We start from the raw sequence: 20904 nt of genomic DNA, 5'->3' as shown, positions 1-20904 counted from the left end.
CCCCTGCCTATGTCTTGCTTTCTACACTTCACTCTGTACAGATGTCTACAACAGTGTACAGGAGAGTAAAAGACATTGGGGATGTATTCCCCACCATACATGACCACACACACTTGCCATTACTGGGAATCAAACACCTGCCTATCTCATAATAGGTATTACAGAGTTACAGCACTATCGCACGTGCTACACAGCTTATTGACTTTTACCTTTGCCAACTGTGCTGACATATGCACAATATTTGCACAGGAAAGGTATTTCTGTTACAGGTGTCAAGAGGTTTGTCTTCAGTGTCACCCTTACTGCATTCTACTGTGTGTGTGTCTTCCCCTTCAATCAACAACACCAGAGCTTAGCAGTTACACGGGTTATTGTAGGAATGGTTGTAACACACCTGTGAGCTGTCTTCAGTAATCATTCATCTGCAAAGTAGCCCCACCACTTAGTAGTTATGTCCAAACATCTGTCCATACTTAAAGTACAGCTTACTGTACTTTGAGCATATCACCATATACACTAGGCAATTTTGAGCCTGCATTGCAACTGCATGCTGTACTAAGACAACAGTCACCTTCAAAAATCAGACACTCCACACACATGGAATCTAAACAAACATCAATACATGTACACATATGCAGTTTCCATCAGTAAGTGGACTATCAGGTCAAGAGGATACATTCCACACCTTCCCCACACCATGTGTGAAACCTAGCTGAGCATTACACCATATTGGATGTTCTATTCATGTACCGGTAGGACACACAACCACCTTCAGTGAGTAGCTAAGTGGACATTTATGCCAATAACACATATCAGCAAGCAACACACACATCAATATTCCATGGCATGATGCCACAAACTGTTAGTTGACAGCTCCACTGTGTTGCCAGGGCACTGTAATGGTCAACAGTGAGCACATCATATTTGCCATACACACCTCATATTTTCCACACACACCTCATGATTACTGAAAGAGTGCCAGCAATGTGCTCTGAGCTAGGCATTATACTTGTTCAAGCATGTGTGAGGTCTGTGGCTTATGAACATCTCACCTCAGCATGTTGTGGCTATTGTGTTAATAAGGTGCATGTCCAGACAGGTGGATGTGATATGTCACAAAGGCTTGTCTTCTTTCACTCATGTCATCACGGAATGACAGACACTGGACAACCTCATAATTACGACAGGACATTGTATTAGTGAAGCAGTTGTCACTAGTACCATGACATCACTGCAAATGGCAGTATTGTGCTTGGTATCACATGCTACATCTAAGGTGACGGACAGCAGCAGATGTTGTGTAGATGACTAATGTGAGATATACTTAGTGGAACAGTCCTGCTAATAATGACAACTCCTAACACAGGTGGCCGAGGTCATCTTGACACCTACACCTCAGTACCATTAGACAATGGGGCTCACATATTATGTTTGCACATGCCACTATTCCAACTATGATGCCACTGTCCACAACCTGATATCAATGTATGTCTTTCAGGGCAGCTATGTGTGTGAGACACATGCTGTACTTTGGATCCACCTGTGTGTCCCAGTTAACCAATTGTCTGTCACTTTCACACATGCATGATTGTGCATGCTTCACATATATATGTCAGTACTTCATGTACATGTATGCATGTGTATCACACAGCACAGATGCAGATATATAATTTATGGGCCACATACAGATATCTGTTAGTAAACCTGTATGATGTGCATATATACTGACAGTTAAGATGTACATAGCTGTAAACCTGTGTGTTTACAATACGAGTCCAATACAACATGTTCTGTACATATCAGTGTATGAGCATGCCCACTGTGACCTTCTCTAGTTAGAATCAGAGTGCATCCAAAACAGCCCTGTGTTACTAAGTGTATGAGCATGCCCACTGTCACCTTGTGTAATTGGAGTCAATACATCCAAGCAAGTCCTGTGATTCTAAGTGTATGAACATGCCCACTGTAACCCTGTATAGTGATAGTAGTACTCCATTCCACAGATGGACATACTCCAGTACAGGGCTTGTTGTGCTACAAATACACCTCTCAGGCCTACCTATGTCTTACCTGCAGATGATGTGTCTTGTTTGTGCATACAGGTTGTAATGGACTCCTACTTTAAGCAGACATGTTTACAGCTATGTACATCTTAACTGTCAGTATCCCTGTTGTGTTGCTGTCTTTCAGCTTTTCCTGGTTAGGGGTCGCCACAGCAGAACTCCGGTCTGCTAATGATTGGCAGTAGATTTTCACGAACGCTGAGTTGCCAGTTCGATGTTCAACCTTCAACGAAGGCACACCCATTTACACATGTCTTTCAAATGCCCACCCAATCGTGGGGAGGACATGCAGACTCCACACAGAAGGCACTCCCCGCACTCCAGCCGAGAATCGAACGGGAGAACCTCTTGCTGTGAGGCAACAATGCTGCCGCTGCACCACTGCGGATGTCCTCAATCTTAGAAGGGCATTCTGACTGCCTGGAAATGTGTAATCTCTGTTGTGCATCTTGTAACTGTGTAGTACTGTAATAGTGGTCTGTAGATAGGCAGGAGTTCTGATCCCACCACTGGCAACTGTGTGTGTGTGTGTGTGTGTGTGTGTGTGTGTGTGTGTGTGTGTGTGTGTGTGTGTGTGTGTGTGTGTGTGTGTGTATGTGTGTGTGTGTGTGTGTGTGTGTGTATGTGTATGCAAATCCCCGAGTGCATGTGTTTGTGTCTACATCCTGTCATGAGAGTGGGTTTTACTGCTTTCCAAAGAGAAACCACCTTTTACACTGGCCTTTATCCTTGTCATCTGCTAAACCACCCTTTCCCCCCTCCCCACTCCAAGTAATCATTCCTGTGATGTCACCCAGCTCAGACACAGAATCAGATTAACTGTAATTGTATGGGTTCTGTGCCACATCCCACAACTGCTTACCACTCTACTAGTAAACTTTACATAGGCAAGACCTGTAAGCACAATACTGGCGTGTGTTTGTGTGTGTGTGACTACCCTGTAGCCAGGCATACACATGTGTTATGTCTTTTAACATGCTGCACACCATGGTAGTCATCTGTGGTGAGTGGAGTCTACAGAATATTACATAGGTAGGAATAGAAAAGAACAGACAGTCAAGAATGACTACTGTTGGGTATGTTATTTTCCTGTGCCACTGTCGAGCAGTGACACAGAAGTCATCCCCAGGGTATATTTCCTTACCCATCATTCCCTCCCAAACTCCTCAATTCCTGGGGTGTATTTCCTTACCCATCAGTCCCCAACCCAAACTCCACACACACAACAACCATCCCTTCTCTGGTGTACTAATTAAAATTTCAGTGTTATAATACAAGAGTTGCCTGTGTTTTGTGTACACTTCAATTCCTTCAGAATCCTTCTGTGTCACAAAGGGTGTTCAGAGATTTTTATATATATGGCTATACATGTGTCTGTGTATATACATACATATATATATATATATATATATATATATATATATATATGTGTGTGTGTGTGTGTGTGTGTGTGTGTTTGTCTGTGTGTGTACGCATCACAGAAATGCATATATATATATATATATATATATATATATATATATATATATATATATATAGTATGTATTTAAAAGAGTTGTACATATGTAGACTTGTCTATGTTGTTTCACAAATTACAGTAAATGAAAAGGTACTGTACATATGTACACAAAGTGACTGTCCCATGTGTTTTCAGTATTGTGGAATACCTGTAGTAAACAGTGTATTCTAAAAACCATGAACCATGTATATAACTCAGATGGCTTAGTGGTAAGCCCAGTGACTATGGTGTGCATGGTCCAGGATTCAAGACCTGTGTGAGTTATTGATAACTCTGTTTAGGCCAGAATGAGGTGGGTGTAAATGTGTTTTTTGACAGTAAGCAGCAGGGTAAACACATTTAAAAGAAATGTAAAACTTGCAGTACACCTGCAATGCCCTTCTTTGGTAATCCTGCTGATGTCATTCATTGTGAAATACACCTTTGAGGAAGAGGTACTTCAGTAATGTCTGTGACGCTTACTATGACTGCCTACTGTTGTGGTATAATAAACTAGTTAGGTAGGGGTTTGAATACCACAGATGACAGCTGTGTATGACTTGTATTCTCTGTAGTGGAGGTAGTAAGTGTGTGACACATGTGGGCAATGTAGAGGGGGTTTTGCATATTTTGTATGTTGGCCGTACTCTATATCACAATGCCAACATTACAGGATAACATATGTACATTAGCTGTGCAGCTGGGGGGGTGCAAAGCCATACTCATACATGTGACATCAAGGCCAGCCAATCACAGTTAGCAATCCCCACTATTACCCAGAGCATACACTCAACCCATGTGTCATACGCACACCCATGCCTAGGCAACAGCCATTATGTGGGTAGTACACTGCATATTGGCCACTGATAGTAACTATGCAGTGATAGCAGTGGGCTACAGAGGCATGTCACCCTGGCCATCTGTCCAATATGGATGTACATGTACACAGTGCACCTCCACCATGTTCCCCAATGGACACCTGTACCACCTATGGTGCCTTCACATGCGACTCACAACAGGCATGTCATGCCTGACAACATGCTTGTAACTGCTTTCTTCTTTTCCTGGTTAGGGATCACCACAGCAGATCATCTGTCTGCTCATGATTGGCAGTGGAGTTTTATGGTGTCAAGTTGCCAGCCCAGCACCCAACCTTCCACAGAAGGCACACACTCACACCTAGGGCCAATTCACCTACTGCATGTCCTTGGGATGTGGGAGGAAACTGGAGCACCTGGAGAAAACCCACACAACCACAGAGAGGACATGCAAACTCCACACAGAAGGCACCCCAGCTGAGAATTGAACCAGAGAACCTCTTGCTGTGAGGTGGCAACAATAACCGCTACACCACCGTGGCCACCCTATGCTTACAACTGCTTTACAGTGCCTTACTCACTCTGTATCCATCGGCCCTTATTCTGCCTAGCAACAAAATAAACAACCTCTGGTAGGCTTCCACCAAGGACCATGCACACCATAGCCAAAGTGATTTACCTCTAAGCCACCTCAGATATACATAACCCTGCTGTATTCACAAACATATCTGGTCCAGTCATTCAACAGTACAGAGAATGTATTCCAACATGTAGATGTATGTGTGTGAGAATATATTAATGTCTATACAGATACATATATATATATATATATATATATATATATATATATATATATATATATATATAGCTATATATAGATATAGATATATATAGATATATATAGATATATAGATATCCACATCTGTGTGAGCAGATATTTATATCTATATAGGTATATACGGGCATACATCTGTAGATAAGGTGGGAACATAGCAGAAACATATATGTCCACATGTACCATGAATGGGGTTGACAGGCACAGACAACATACGTCATGCACAAATAGGTATTCTCCCCCACAGCCAAACATGTCTGCCCTGCAATACACTACCACCTGTTGCAGATCCCATAACCAGGACCTTACACAACAAGGCCACAAGATTTTGACAATACCCCATCCCACCTGTATGATGTCAGGCTGGTATCAGTAACATATCATGCAGTACAGTCAGGCTCATAATGTCTCCCATTTTGCAGTCATCTGTTACCTTTGTTAGCCAGAGTCCCGTACTGTTGGCCTGTACTACAGAGATGTAGATTTCAAACAACAGTGGTCCCAGGACTGAACCCTGAGGTACTCCATCTGTCACTTGTCTGGGGATGGCTTTGGAGATGGTTACACCTACAATTTGGGTCCTGTCAGTAAGCCATGTGGCACACCATCGAGTGGCATAGGGATGTATGGCCGGATTAATATGTTAATCTATGTTTCCAGACTGGTGTATGGTATTGAAGGGCTTGGTGAGGTCCACATAGGCATTGTGCACTGCCTTACCCTCTTCAACAGCTATGTAGACTGAGTCAAAGCAGTCAATTGATTTCAGGAGGCAAGAGTGGCCCTCCATGAGCCCAATCTGTGTGGGGTCCAGTGTTTGAGGGTTGCCAATGTTGGTGTTCCAAACCTCCCTGATAATGCATTCCATGGCCATGCAGATCAGGCTCGTCAGACTGATGTGACAGTAGTTCCAGGGTTCCAAGGTGGATATCCCCTTGTGGAGTGGGATAACTGCAGCTGTGCACCACTCAGTGGGCACCAGGCCTGATGCGAGGTTATGATTGCACATGACAGTCTGGTCCCATGGATGATGTATATTTAGCTGTGGATAGTGCGGTTTCTGCCTGTGTGGCTGTGATTACTGGCCAATGGAACTCTGTTCATATTGCCATGGGCCCTTTAGGTGGTGAGAGGGGGTGACTGTGGCACTAAACAAATCCACCAGGATATTGGCACAATCTGTGGGAGCAGTCTGTGTAATGCCATTCTGTTGTAGCTCAGAGCACTTCTCAGCATTGCTAGTTAGATTCTGGACATAACTAATGAATGCTGTGTGGTTGTCTATGGAATCTGTGGTGATTTTAGTTACATAACCAGCTTTGGAGGATTCCATGAGGGATCTCATTGTCTTACTGTGGCTGGTAAGGGAGTTGTTTGCATCCTTGGAGTATCCATTTTGCTTCAAAAGTGTCTACCTTCTGTTGTATGCTCTGTTAATGGCAGGAGACCACTAGACAGGCTTGCTTATTTGGGAGGTGAGCATTGTGGTTCCATGTGGGATGTCAGGAATCATGCACAAGTGGATGTGCTCATACAGTACCTTCGTGAAGGATTCATCAGTAGAACTGTCAGCTCCTGTCTCCATGGGTGTCACAAACATTGTCACTTCTGCCTTGAGTAGCATGAAGTTGGCATTGGCGAAGTCTTTTATGGACACCTGTATATACATTCCTTTCACATGTTCACTTTGATTAGCCTATGGTGGGATTACTGTGGTGAAACCTCAGTCTCATGTATTGTTGTGATGGCTTAGTGGTTATTTACTGTGACTATGATGTACAGGGTCCTGGGTTTGTGACCTGCAAAGGTGGGTTATTTTGATTCAGCCAGGACAGCAGTTAATGCATACAGACTAATTGTGGCAATTTAAGTTAGTCACACTCAATACAATTCAAATGCCCTACATTGGCAATCCTTCTGATGTCAATCACTGGGGAGTACACCTTTGGGGAAACGAGTACTCCAGCAATCTCTGTGGTGCATGCTATAACAGTGTAATGCTATACTGTGATATAGAACTCTGGTAGGGGTTCTAGTCCCACACATGGGGCTTGGGGATGCTTTTGTGTTTGCTCCTATGCCTGTGTGGAGAGCACTGCATGTTTAGCTAGTCACACTCACTACAATTCATTGGCCCTACTTTGGCAATCCTGCTGATGTCACCCACCTAGATATACACCTCTGGGGATGCTGGATCCCAATAATCTCCATAGCACATCCTGTAACTGCATATTGCTGTAGCGTGGTAAAGTAGTTAGTTAGGTGTTCTAATCCCAGACCTGGAAACTGTTTGTGTGTTTGTCCATCTGTCTTTGTCTCAGTAGAGAACAATGCTTTTTAGAGTAGTCACACTCCATACAATTCACATACCCAATGTTGCCAAGGCATTCAGTATTAGGCTGCTGATATCACTCACCTGGAAATACACATCTGGGAACCTTGTAGCTCAGTAATCTCTATAGTGCATGCTATAACTGTGTAATGCTGCAGTGTGATGAATTAGTTAGGTAAGAGTTCTATTCCGAGACATGACAGGTGCGTGTGTTTCTCAGTCATATTCTGTGTAGGCGGCTGTCAGTGTCTCACAAATGGACTTGTTGAGGAGTGGGTCTTGTACTGTTACTATATGGTGGCCATATTATATGTCACAATGTCCACCTGACGAGGATTACAGATTTCAATCAGCCAAGAGACTGGGTTGGCAAGCCATAACCCTACATCTGATGAAAGGCCTGGTAAACAAAGTAAGCAACCGTAATATTACCCAGAATACAGTCTGAACCCATATCTCATACAGAAACACACTTGTTTAGACAACTGCCACTACATTCCTTGTACCCTGCATATTGTTGACAGATAGCAAGCATGGTGTGATTGCAGTGGGCTGCAGAGGGCATGGCACCCTGTCCATCGGTACAATAGGCACATAATTGTGGACGATGCACCATCACTATGTTCCCCACTGGATGCCTGCAACATATGTGGTGCCATCAAATTTGATCCACAAAGGACATACAATGCCTTACACACATGCCCTGTATGGACAGATGCCACTGACACCAGGGAATACCTGTATCATGCTATCAATGCAGGTGGCACTGAGCACCATCACATTCGTAGAAAACATGGGCAGGTATGGACCTCCCCTACACCTTTCCTGCACATCCCTAGCTATCTTGCCTACTGTCTTTCCCTCTTTGTGCCCCTTTTCACCACCTTCCTGCAATAAGTGTGTCTACACCTGTTCACGCAAGGGTAAGCGGGAGTAAGCACTTTTAAGCAGCAGTAGGCGGGTTTCAGCCTGTTTGCATGGGTGTAGCACTGCCTACACAGGTTAAGTAATCTAGAAGCTAACTGAGTGTAAGAAACTGTTAGCACTGCTTCCCGATGTGCAAACACGCTAACTAGTAATTACATATGCTTACTACTGCTTATTTATGCTTATACCTGCTTACTAGTGCCTTATTTATTATGGCACTGACACTTCACTCCAGTTCACTTTTAATTGTTATTATGCAAGTTATACAGCAGACGGATGTCAAAATATTTCATATACAGATTTCCAATGGAAAATGGTATGTGCTGCAGTGGGATTCGAACCGGGAATGTCTGGTCGTTAGGCAGATGCTCTAACCACTACAATATTGTTATGCTGCTTCGTTTGCATATCTACCCATATACCCATGGATCCTAGTTCCCCAAACACCCACCCCAACACTTCACTGACATATCAGTCATCCATTCTCCAGTTGTAAACACAGTGTATCCACACCACTACACATTGACCACTCCCTACTCCTGTAGACCCATCCCATGGGTTGACTCACTCCACGTATCCTCAGACATCCCAACCTTTTAGTCCACAAACATTGGTGAAATGAGTGACCAATAGGACACTATTCCCAATTTTTGGGTTGTCCCACCTGGGACACACGTTTTAATTTCAAGATTAGACTCTATACTTCATTACTTCGTTACTCCCGTAAACAAGACACTACAATAAATTAATAACTATGACTATGTGTTAACGCACACGTTACACATGAAAACTAATAATGTACGAGTTCGGCAAAATTATATTACAAATAAGACCAGTTTAGTGATTGGCGTTGACGTAGCCGGCAAATCACAGGAATGATTCCACTATTTCATAGTGAGAAAGTCCTCACATTTTATTTTTTTTTGAGAACAGCACTGACTTCAAACAAAATACACACTTCTGCATTTTTGCAGATTCATCCCTTCCCTCTATCTTCCCGTAACTCTAATACTATAGTACTGCAATATACAATGGAGACAAAACAACTTATTTCGCCTTGGAATTGTATATCCCAGAAAAATCATGCCAAATGTCACAAAGAAATGAGAAAGTATATATATATATATATATATATATATATATATATATATATATATATATATGTATATTTATATATATATGTGTGTGTGTGTGTATATATATATATATATATATATATATATATATATATATATATATATATATGACAAGCATTTCATGACAGTCTAAGTAGGCCTGCACTGTTACAAAGGCCATGCATTTTGCATGTTATTGAGTCGGGATATATAAGCCACAATGCAGAGAAGAGAGTCACCGTCTTTTCTGTAATGCACTATACATAAATGTTTATTTATTTAACATCTGTTAACCAAGTATCCAGACTGTTCCAACAAGTCAGGACTCCATTCAGTCATGACTTGAGCCTTAGAGGCCAAACAACACAACTAAACATACACAAGAATCATACCTCTCAACCTCTTAATGAAAGAAGTCTAGCCAAAGGCAAATATAAAAGGGGGGACAAAGACTGGGAAATACTGGGATCAATTCATTAGCTCTGCTTGACAGAGGCTCAGTAAATCGATCAATAGGATGGTGTACGCCGACACACCTTGGCTAGGCCTATACATGCCCTTGGGCGGATAGCCTAGTACCTACCTATGAGCCTGTTACATTTATGGTTATGCACAACCTATTATTCTATCTACTGTCGAGGTTTGTAGGGGCACTTTCATGTTATTTATGTCTGTAAAAGGAATGAATGTGGTACAGGGAATGTACTTCTACATATAGATGTATGTATATGTGCATGCATATATATTTATAAAGAACTCGCTGACCTCCACGAGGCGGTCTGATTAGAACCGGGCCATCCAACCCTGACATGCCTGGATCCATAATTTCATACCCATGGTTCCTCCACCCCACCCGAGGTCAACATACACGCAAACCATCCATTCTCCAGTTGCTATCACAGCCATAACACACCTCCACACAATGCCCTCTCCCCCAGCGTTAGGGACCCTACACATATGTTGTCTCAACCCATGTATCATCAGGCTCTTCCACCATTTAGTCCTTGAACATACCTGCCCTTGCTTGTGTAATGGTCGGAAGTCCAATCAACCTAGCAATTTTTGGGTAGTCCCACCAGGGACTACCCTGTAATTGTTTGTAAAGTAGACTTAGCAGATCGACAATGTTACTCCTACAGGTAGTATCCTGCCTTTGGTTTGAGTAGCAGCAATTTGCTTAACCCTGCCCAGCTTGATATGACATAAGATGACAGCACTAAATAATACAGGAGTTGCTGTTGTTTTCCTTCTCATTCTTTTTGTATGCTTTATTGTCACAATGTTCATTCTTCATATATATATATATATATATATATATATATATATATATATACATATTATATCTGTATATACACACACACATACATCTACATAATTATATACATTTCCTATGCTGTTGCATGACTGTGCTGGATGTTATGTTTGCGATAACATCAAATTTATGTATACCTGCCATGGCTTAGTGGCAAATCACATTGGCTGTGGTGTATAGAGTCCAGGGTTTGACCTTTGTAGAGGCCATTTATTTTGTTGCTGGGCAGAACATGGGCCATTGGATACAGAGGGATTAAAGCACTTTTAAGCAGTTGTGAGCAAGTGTGTGCAGGTTTGCGCGATGGTAAGCAGTGCTAACTTCCGATTATAGTTTCTTAAATTCAGTTAGCTGCTACTATGCTTAATGTGTGTAGGCACTGCTTACAACCCATGCAAATGCACTTAAACATGCTTACTAGTACTTATATATGTTTACTACTGCTTATTTGTGCTTACACCTGCTTACTAGTGCCTTATTCATTATGACACTAACACTTTAATTAAATGAAATTAGTTAAAAATTTAATGCAATACTCCAGTTCACATTTACATGTTATTATATAGGTTATACAGAAAAAAGATGTAAAAATATGTTCATATACAGATTCCACATGGAAAATTATATATGCTGCAGTGGGACTTGAACCATGAATGTCTGTTCATTAGGCAGATGCTCTAACCACTGCACTATTGACGTTAACATTGATTCTGCATACTTTTTTTCTATTTGGATGATTTTGACATGTAAGCTACGCTAAGCAAAGGGCAGCGATGCACAAACATGCTGCGCTTCACTTACGCTTTCAATAACAAAGCAATACAAATGTAAAATAGGGACACAGGGAATTTAAATGTAATAGTTCTCTAGGAACAGGGGCTCAACATTCCACTACATGCTTGTGTGTTTACTACTTTGATTTTATTTCAGTGTTCATGGACACTCTTGTATGCTTTGCATACATTTCAGTATCCACAAACACTGAATTAATTGCTTACTATTAGAGGCGGGCTCTAATAGTAAGCATTGTAGGTTGTGCAACTCTGGGGACATGTTTAAGCCTCCGTGCCACACTTAAACATGCCCCCTACACTCACACATGTTTCCTGTGCACGTAGAGGGTGCAGCAGTGCACCCTCATAAATATTCATATGGTGCTGCTGCACCATCTCTAAGGAGGACACTCGGTGCAAGGCTAAAACTGTCCTTGCGCTGAACTTCATGAATCCTGGTGAATGTCCTTAATCCCAGAAACTTGTTTGCGTACAGAATAATTCTTCCATATCCTAGCACTATATAACATCTTGCTATTAACCCCAAAAAGTACTCTAGGAGACCCCTGTTAAAACCTGGACCTTAATGCTAAAAAGCCCACCCTATTACAGGAGCAAACAACATAAATATGTAATTTTGTAATGTCTCTGTGGCCAGCTTGATAGATTTGGCCATCCTAAAACAATGCTGCAGTTTTTTCATGGTCTCAGGCAACAACTTAATCATTAAAGAAAATAACACACTATGTGACAGATGTAAATACACACCTTCTTTGGAGGCAAAAATCTGGCATACAAATGAGGTTGGCAAGAAGACCCACACTGCATTCCTCACACACACTGCTCAACACACACACGCAGATTGTTTTATGCTGAGGCACTTAAAAGAAACCTTCCCATGTCTTAAAGACCTCCATGGCCACCTAATGATAGCAGTGCTCCTCAGCAATCACTAAAACACACACCAAAACCAAACGCAAACTTCTCAGATAAGCCTACACTCATTGGTCCCCCAAGAGCAAAGCCCATAAGGGAAGCATATATCTTAGCTAATGCTATTGCCACTGGGAACTCCATTGATCAACACACAGATGCACTTCTTACCAGGTTAGACAAGGTTGCCTATCTGGAGCCAGGATCTGCAATATTTTACATGCACACAAGTCACTACGCCCCAGGTACTAATATGATTCTATCATAGTCCATGTGGGCATTAATGACCTGAGACATCATTCACTGGACTATATGAAAATAAACATACTTAATCATTCAGGATATGTGTCATAGACAGGTACTAGCTTTGCATTTAGTAGCATTGTACCTTCACCAAAGACAATGCCACCATATGAACATAAAACAATTGATTTTAATAATTGTCTTAGTGTTTGGTTTCACTTGTGGGGATCCAATATCTGTTAAAATGGGAGGACATAGTCAGCAGACCATGTTGCTTTGCCAAGGATGGGCTGCACCTTTCATTTCCCTAGGCTTTTGGATATTGGCTAAAACTTTATCCAACCCCTTAGAGCTTTTTTTAGGCAATCCCAAAACGATAAAACTATTACCATACTGAAAACATCTCCACACTATCTTAGGGTACTACTGCTCAATGTTGGGAGCCTCAACAAAGAACTCCACACCCTTCAAGCCTTCCTCACTCTGAAGAATGTAGACATCTGTGCCATGACCAGCACTTGTTTTAAAGCCAGATATTCCTGACAAAGGTAGAGGTGTCATGGTCAACAATAGCAAAAAGCATACTTCCAGGTTGATTAACAGGAAGATATCATGGAACTCGTCCACTTGCTAATCACCATCAGTAAGATCCCTCACTGTATCATAGAGCTACAGGTCACCATCTATGCTCCTATAGTTCATGACACTTAAATAAACCTACTAGAGACACTCACCTTTCAACCAAACACCCTATTCATGGGAGATTTTAACTATCCCAAGACTGGGAAACTTAGACCACCTCAAATTCACAGGCACAATGCTTCCTGGACATCATTTACACAAACAACTTGTAAAAAAAGTGCACACTCCAACCAGGGATCAGACATGCTGGATCTGGTAGTGACCAACATTCAGAGCATTGTACCCCCACTCTTGACATGTCCTCACTAGTGAGGTTGAATCAAAAAGCTATCTCCTTTGAAGTAAAAAAATCAACCCAGAAAACCCAGCTAAACCAGTAATGTTTACAAACTATTCTAAGGCAAACTACATCCTATTAAGTGACAGTTTGCCAAAATGCAAGGCTCCCCCAACCCTGAGACCACAACCACCTATGCGGAATTATTTGCTGAGTCCCTATACAAACATATGAATGGCTGCGTACAGGCTGCCGTACGTACCAGAGGCAAACCCACAACAAACCTCACTGGTCAAATCCTCAACTAAACAGGGCATTTAATAAAAGAAATCAGGGCCAAAATCAAGGCTTAAAAACAAGTGCTCTCTTATACAGCTAAACAAGAAAGTCAGAGGTATAATGAACTCCAGCAAGGCCAACTATGATATCACAATAGCTTCACAGGCTAAGAACAGTCACAAGACCTTCTTCAGCTATGTCTGTAACCTTAAAGGTAACACACAGCAGTCTGCCAAATTAATGGTTAATTGTACCATCTTAACCAATCTGGCTAACATATCAAATCTACTGGCTGATAAGTTCAGCTCAAACTTCACCCCCACTCCCCCAAGCTCCGAAAGTCCCTCCAACATACTTCCCACAACTATTAACAGGGACCAGGTACTGGTAGCACTTGCTAAAGCCAAGAATGCCACCACTGTGGGTCTCAACAACATCCCTGGTTGCTTCCTGAACAGTCTAAGACATGATCTATCAGGACCACTTCAGGCACTCTTCAAGTACAGTCTCAAAACAGGCTATGGCTCAAGTGAATGGAGGGTGGACCAACAACTGATCCAAGGAACTACAGACCCATGTGTCATAAAGTCTAATATGCAAAGCCATGGAACAGATTACCATGAAAATTATTAACCCAGCAGTGTGAACCTTGGCTGTAGATGATTGTCACTGTTGAGGTGACATCCTTCCACCATGTGCAAAAATGGTAAAAAGGGGTTGTGGATGGATCAATAAACAAGGTCAATGGCGAACTACAGACACTGGACCCTTTTTGCTTTATTAAGGGAAGGTTGTGCCTACTTAACCTGCAGACTTTTTGAGAGGGTTACCAAGGCAATGGATGAGGGTACAACAGTGCATACTGCATATCCTGACCTGGCCAAGGCATTCAAAACAATACCCCACTCAAGCATTGTTGCTAGACATAAACCCTATATAACTCACTGGATTGCTGCTTGGCTCATGGACAGGACCTAAAGGATTGGTGAGACTACCTCAATTGAGACATCGGTCATCAGAGGAGTACCCCAGGGCTCCTGGGCCAGCTGCTGTTTGGCATCTACTTCTCAGAAGTCAAGGCTAACATTCAAGGCCTCTGGCTCATCAAGTTCACAAATGATTGTAAATTGGGAGCTAATATAGATTCCCTCCAAGATACCAGCATCTTTCAAAAAGATTTAACACAGACAAATGGCTAGTGCCAAAGCCATGGCCTAAAACTCAATGCCAAAAAAATGTGTTATATTGCCCTTTGGGAAAATGTCTACGCAAGTTAATTACTCCACTGATAAAACACCCCAAAGAATTGACCCAGTAGTAAGGTATCTGGGAACATATGTAGATAGCAATCTCACCTTTCACCAACTGTACATAAGATAGTAATAAAATCATTGGATGTCATCCAACTTAAAGGTAAGGGTATGGCATCCAGGTCCAAGGAAGTTATAGTACAACTCTACTCGGCCCTTATCAGCCCTATCACTGAGTACAATGCTCACTTTGGCATGTCCCTAAATAGACACTTGCAACAGTTTGAACATTCCAATGGTTTCTTACCAGGGGAATTAATGGCATGATCACACTGTCTTGGACTAATTGCCTGAAGGTGCTGTCTCTGTATTCAGTCTCCTAAAGGCTGCTGACAGGAGATCTATGCCTGGTTTACAGGGCTTCCTCAGACCCAGGCCTGATGGATATGTTGCATAAGCACAAAACAAACAGCACCAGAAACATTAGATCCAGGGACCTGAGCTTTGCTTATGACATAAACAGAACATGCTGCAGAAGCAAATATCTGTCCCAAAGAATCCCTGTGCTATGGAATAAGCTTCCCATCCATGTAAAACAGAGTTCAACCCTGACCCTGTTCAAATGAAACCCTGGCAATTGGAAGGGGAAACCATAAATTTACCCCTGCTCTGGCCCCATGTTCCTTATGGACAGAAGCTATCAATAAAAAAAAGTATTATTCTAACCAACATCCCCCCAAAATCCCTTAGTTCCCTCTCTAATAACATGACCCCACCCCCTCCCCCATGATTGTCAGGATCCAAATGGGTTTGGGTATGTGGCTAGGCTTGTAAGGGGCCTATTGGTCTTTAGCTTAGGAAAAAACTAGGAACCTATAAATTAGAAATTAACAGGAAAGTGCCATACAGTTTGAGTAAAAAGGACTTGCATGATCTCAAGAACGTTATCTCTCTAAAGTCTGTTAGACTCATAACTGTAGCTCTGAACTTTTTTATAGATTTTTCTTCAGCTAAATACTCTAAATCAAATCAAGAATGTGATCAGTCTAGATCCTTTCAAAATATTTCTTTAAAAACAGATTTACAGCAGATGATGACTTTCATACAGGAATTTTCTATGAAAATTGATCAGTTTTCTGTCAAATGGATCATATTCAAGAAAAATGTAAGAAGCAAACAGACCTACTTAAATCTGCAATCAGTAAAAATGAGTTCAAACCAAAGACTTAGAGATGTCTGTGTCTGACACGAACAGCTGATTGAAAAAGAGGGACATGCAAAGAGAGGTCTTATTATTGCAAAATACCTGGTTTGCTTAACAAAATGGATAATTTTGATAACATACTGCGTATGAAAAAGGCTGATTTAAGGAATAGGGAAAGCTGGACCAGTGTCACAATTTACAAAGTGCCAGAAAAATGGAGTGAATCTATATGATGAACCTGTTAACTACCTGGGTCCAAAAATATTAAACTTGCAGGAAGGACTCTCCATCGGAATAGAGAGAACTAGAATAGATAAATCTGTCCTGAAACACCCCTACAAATCCAGAAGCACCTTGAGGATCAATAATTTTAAAGTGCATATCCTGTTTAAACAAGGAAATACTAAGTACTACACTGTCTAATCTTAATTGTAAATAATATTATGAGATATGGAAATTAATTTTCCATTAAAAGAAAGGAAAAATAAAACACATTGGTTCTTGTGAAAGCTCTTTAGAAAAAAATTATTAAAGTGCATATTCTTTATTCAGCTAGTCTAAAATATTTCTACCTAACGAGAGAAAACTATTTAACATACTTGAAGCTGAGCCTTATGTGAAAAAACAAAAATGGATTAGAATTATTTTTCTCTGAAGAGACATTTTGAGATACACCTTAAAAATGTTGTTACACCAAAGAAAACAAAGGATAAGTAATATTCAAGAAATAGGCTGAAGTAAATTACATAAGGGAAGTACTCATATAAAGTACACAGCTATAGAGTACATGTGTAAAATACAATGCAATTGAGTGTTTCAGCCATTTACACCTTTGCAGTACTGACCATCAGACTGAACCTCTACTCTGAAGGAGGGCCAGGTCAGCAAAGCCAGGGGTCAGGTTGTGAACACCGACCCAGTCATGTAGTTCCCATTTAAAGGAACGTTAAGTTATCACACTACTTCATTTGTAGTAGCAGTCTATATGAGAGACAGGAAAGGTGCTGTATAATTATCTATCTACATTATTTTATTTATCTGTTGGCAAGGATTTAGATCCCTGGGGGTAGTTTTTATGGGGCTATTTAATTTGGGTATATACAAAAGATGCAGGACCACTGGACTCCAATGGCTTGTAAGGCAAGCCGTAGATCTCTCCTTAGGACACTATAATATGCTGAACAAAGGGACAGTGCATCCAGTCTTTTCTGATAGCATAGCATTTTTAAACTATTGATCTTTTTAGAAGCATTGGTCTTTCTAGTTGTGTGATATGCTTAATGAGGTACATCCCAAAGGTGGCATTGTAATCAATAATTGTCCTAATCAATGCTGAATAAGGAGACAAATGACATCTTTAGCTGTAGATGATATTCCTTTGGCAATCAGCTGCACTAAGTAAATGGACTTTCTGAAACTGTCATTATGTGATGATCAAAGGAGAGGGAATTATCAGCCCAAATGCCATAATCTCTAACAGCAGTTTTATTTTGAAGTGGGGTATTATCTATATTTTTAGCATTTAACTTAAGCCCATTTTAGTATGCCAGGTATTTATAAGTATACATTTTTTCTACAATGCTACGGTGTCAGAAGTTGACTTGACAATTACTCCTTGTTTACAATCCTCTTTAAACATAGTTGGTCAGAGGTGTTGATTTGTGGCCTGGAGATCAGAAAAGCAAATTTCAGACTATAGTATCCCCAGCCAGAGCTGTATGAGACATGACTGGTCACCTTCATACTCTCTGATGAGGCACCTACTACCTGAACCATGCGGGTAACTTTTTTTTTTTTTTGCTTTCACATACAGTGTGAGAGCTTTAGAGATACTGTGCTCTTTCTTAGGAGAAAAGGAAGGTGTGTCAGATTGAAGAATGGACTTCTTATCAAGTAGTCAAGGTATACCATGTGGACAACATAACTGCTGTCACAAGTTTGTGTTATTCTTTCAAAGAAAACAGTGAAATCCATGAAGTACTGATCTGGCATCCAAACCTGCAGCCTCAATGGACTGCAGGACAAAGTAAAAGATTAGGAATAAGGATAACTGTTCTTTGTCCCGGTCCCCTTCAATAAATACACATCACACCGAATGACATTTGACGGCCTTTATTAAACTTCCACAACATAGCTTTGATAACCAACATTTATTACAACTGAACATAGTATAATTGCTTTTAATCACAGAATAAACATCCATGTAATATTTATCAGGACAGCATGACCTACTCATCCTGACCAAGTAAGCATAGTCCATACCGCCGCTCGCATGTGATTACTTACCCAGCTACACTTGTTTAAACCCCTTAAGCTCCTCCCTACCCTTACCTCATTTCCTCCCAATCATCCCTCCTTCATTTAACCTTCGCATCTCCCCAACCATGTTAACTCAAACTAATATATTTATCTAACTCCCTTCAGAAGATGTCCCTGGATAATTTGGTTTGTTGCCAAACCTCCTGAATATGTCAGATCCTGGCCACAGCTAAATTAGCAAAACCTAGAAAAATAAATAAAGTTCTCTTTACATAGGAAAAATCAGTCCAGTTAAGGGTTTAAGCAAATCTTCATTTAATTATGGACAAGTGCTCTTAGACTGTTTAATTCACATGATTTCTAACTTTAAAATTATGAGCGACAAAACTGTTTAGCAAATATGATCAAACAAGAGGTATATTTTGTAACCAAGCAAGACAAATGCTGAAGATGGCAGCATTCGTTTGACTGTAGGCCAGACATTTTTACAGTATTAACTATTATATGAAACTGTAATTAATGTTCATATCTCTTTTAATTAATAAATATTTATATTGTTGTTTTTCAGAGAACACCCATCCATCATTGAATAAAGATCTCCTTAAACCTTTAAATGGACCTTTTTTTCCTGTAATAAGAGGAATTTATTTCTTTTTGCTAAGCTTTGCTGAGTTAGCTGTAGCCAGGATCCAACATTAAGAACAGTTGTCCTTACTCCTGCTCTTTCAAAGAAGTTGGCCAGATTCATTAGAGAGGCTCTACTCTTGACAAAGCCAAACTGATGTGTGTCTAGCCTGATGAGATTTTTAATGTCACAGTTCATCATAGGTTCATACTAGGCTATCTGCCCTAGGGCATTTATAAGCCTAGCCAGAGTGTGTTTGGCTTTCGCCACCCATTTTAAATTAATTTTGCTATGCCCTTTTTTGAGGTTAGTATACTGTGCCTCTGCCTAACAGTGACACAGAAGTGATACCCGGGGTAAACCTACGATCTCCCATCCACTCATCAAGATTCCTCTTGAAGAGAGTCAATGAGGGCCTCTGCCTAACCTGGACTGGGATTTTATTCCAGAGTGAAGGGAGCCTCTGGTTATGAATCTGTCCCTCCAGCATGTCCTGTTTATTTCAGTGCTGAGGTTCAAGTCTCTCGAGCGCGTAGCTCGATGGGATTTGGATTTTCTGAGGTGCAGCATGTCCATTAATTCCGGGTTGGACATGGCTTTATACGTCAGGCACAGATCGCCTCTGAGTAGGTGGTATGCCACTCAGTAGAGCTGGAGTTTCTTTAACCGGGCAGCATATGGCATCTGTTTGAGCCCTTTGATCCTCTTGGTGAGGTACTTTTGGGGTCTTTCCAATTGCTGCAGGTGTCTGGTAAGGTACATCCCAAAAGGGGCATTGTACTCAATTATGGGCGTGATGAGAGATGAGTAAAGAGGCACGATGACCTCCCCTGATCTAGATGTGAATCCCTTCATGATTAGGTTGGCTATATAAAATGTTTTTTTAACCACTTTGGCCACGTGGTTGTCAAATGAGAGATTGCTATCAACTTGGGTCCCCAGGTCCCTAATTACTTCTTCTGCACTTAATGGATTACCACCTATGTGGTAATTTGTGGGCACTTTGTTTTTGCCAAAGGGGATGACTATACACTTTTTGGCGTTTAGCTTGAGGCTATGGCTCTGGCACCAGTTGTCTGTTTCTATGAGGCCCTTTTGGAGGATGCTTGTGTCAGCTGGAGAGTCGATTATGGCACCCAGTTTGCAGTCATCTGCGAACTTGGTCAGCCACAGTCCTTCCATGTTGGCCTGTACCTCCGAGAAATATATACCGAACAAGAGAGGTCCCAGGACGCCACTTGTAACTGGTTTGGAGTCTGACATGGCTCCAGCAATTCTAACCATGTGGGTTCTGTCCTTGAGCCAGTTTGCAACCCATCTAGTGACATAGGGGTTTATATTTAAGCTGGTGAGCTTATCTATAATGCCCAAGTGGGGTATTGTATCAAAGGCTTTTGCGAAGTCCAGGTAGGCTGTGTGGACCACCTTCCCCTTGTCAATGGCCTTGGTGACTGTTTCAAAGAAATCGACGAGTTATTTTTTTCTTTTATTGTAGAATTTATTTACACTGGTGAAACTC

The sequence above is a fragment of the Protopterus annectens genome, chromosome 10.part0 (assembly GCF_019279795.1).
Source record: "Protopterus annectens isolate FY-2018-M chromosome 10.part0, PAN1.0, whole genome shotgun sequence".
Lineage (NCBI taxonomy): Eukaryota > Metazoa > Chordata > Ceratodontiformes > Protopteridae > Protopterus > Protopterus annectens.
The sequence above is the reverse complement of the archived record's forward strand: the minus strand, read 5'-3'. Positions refer to the sequence as shown.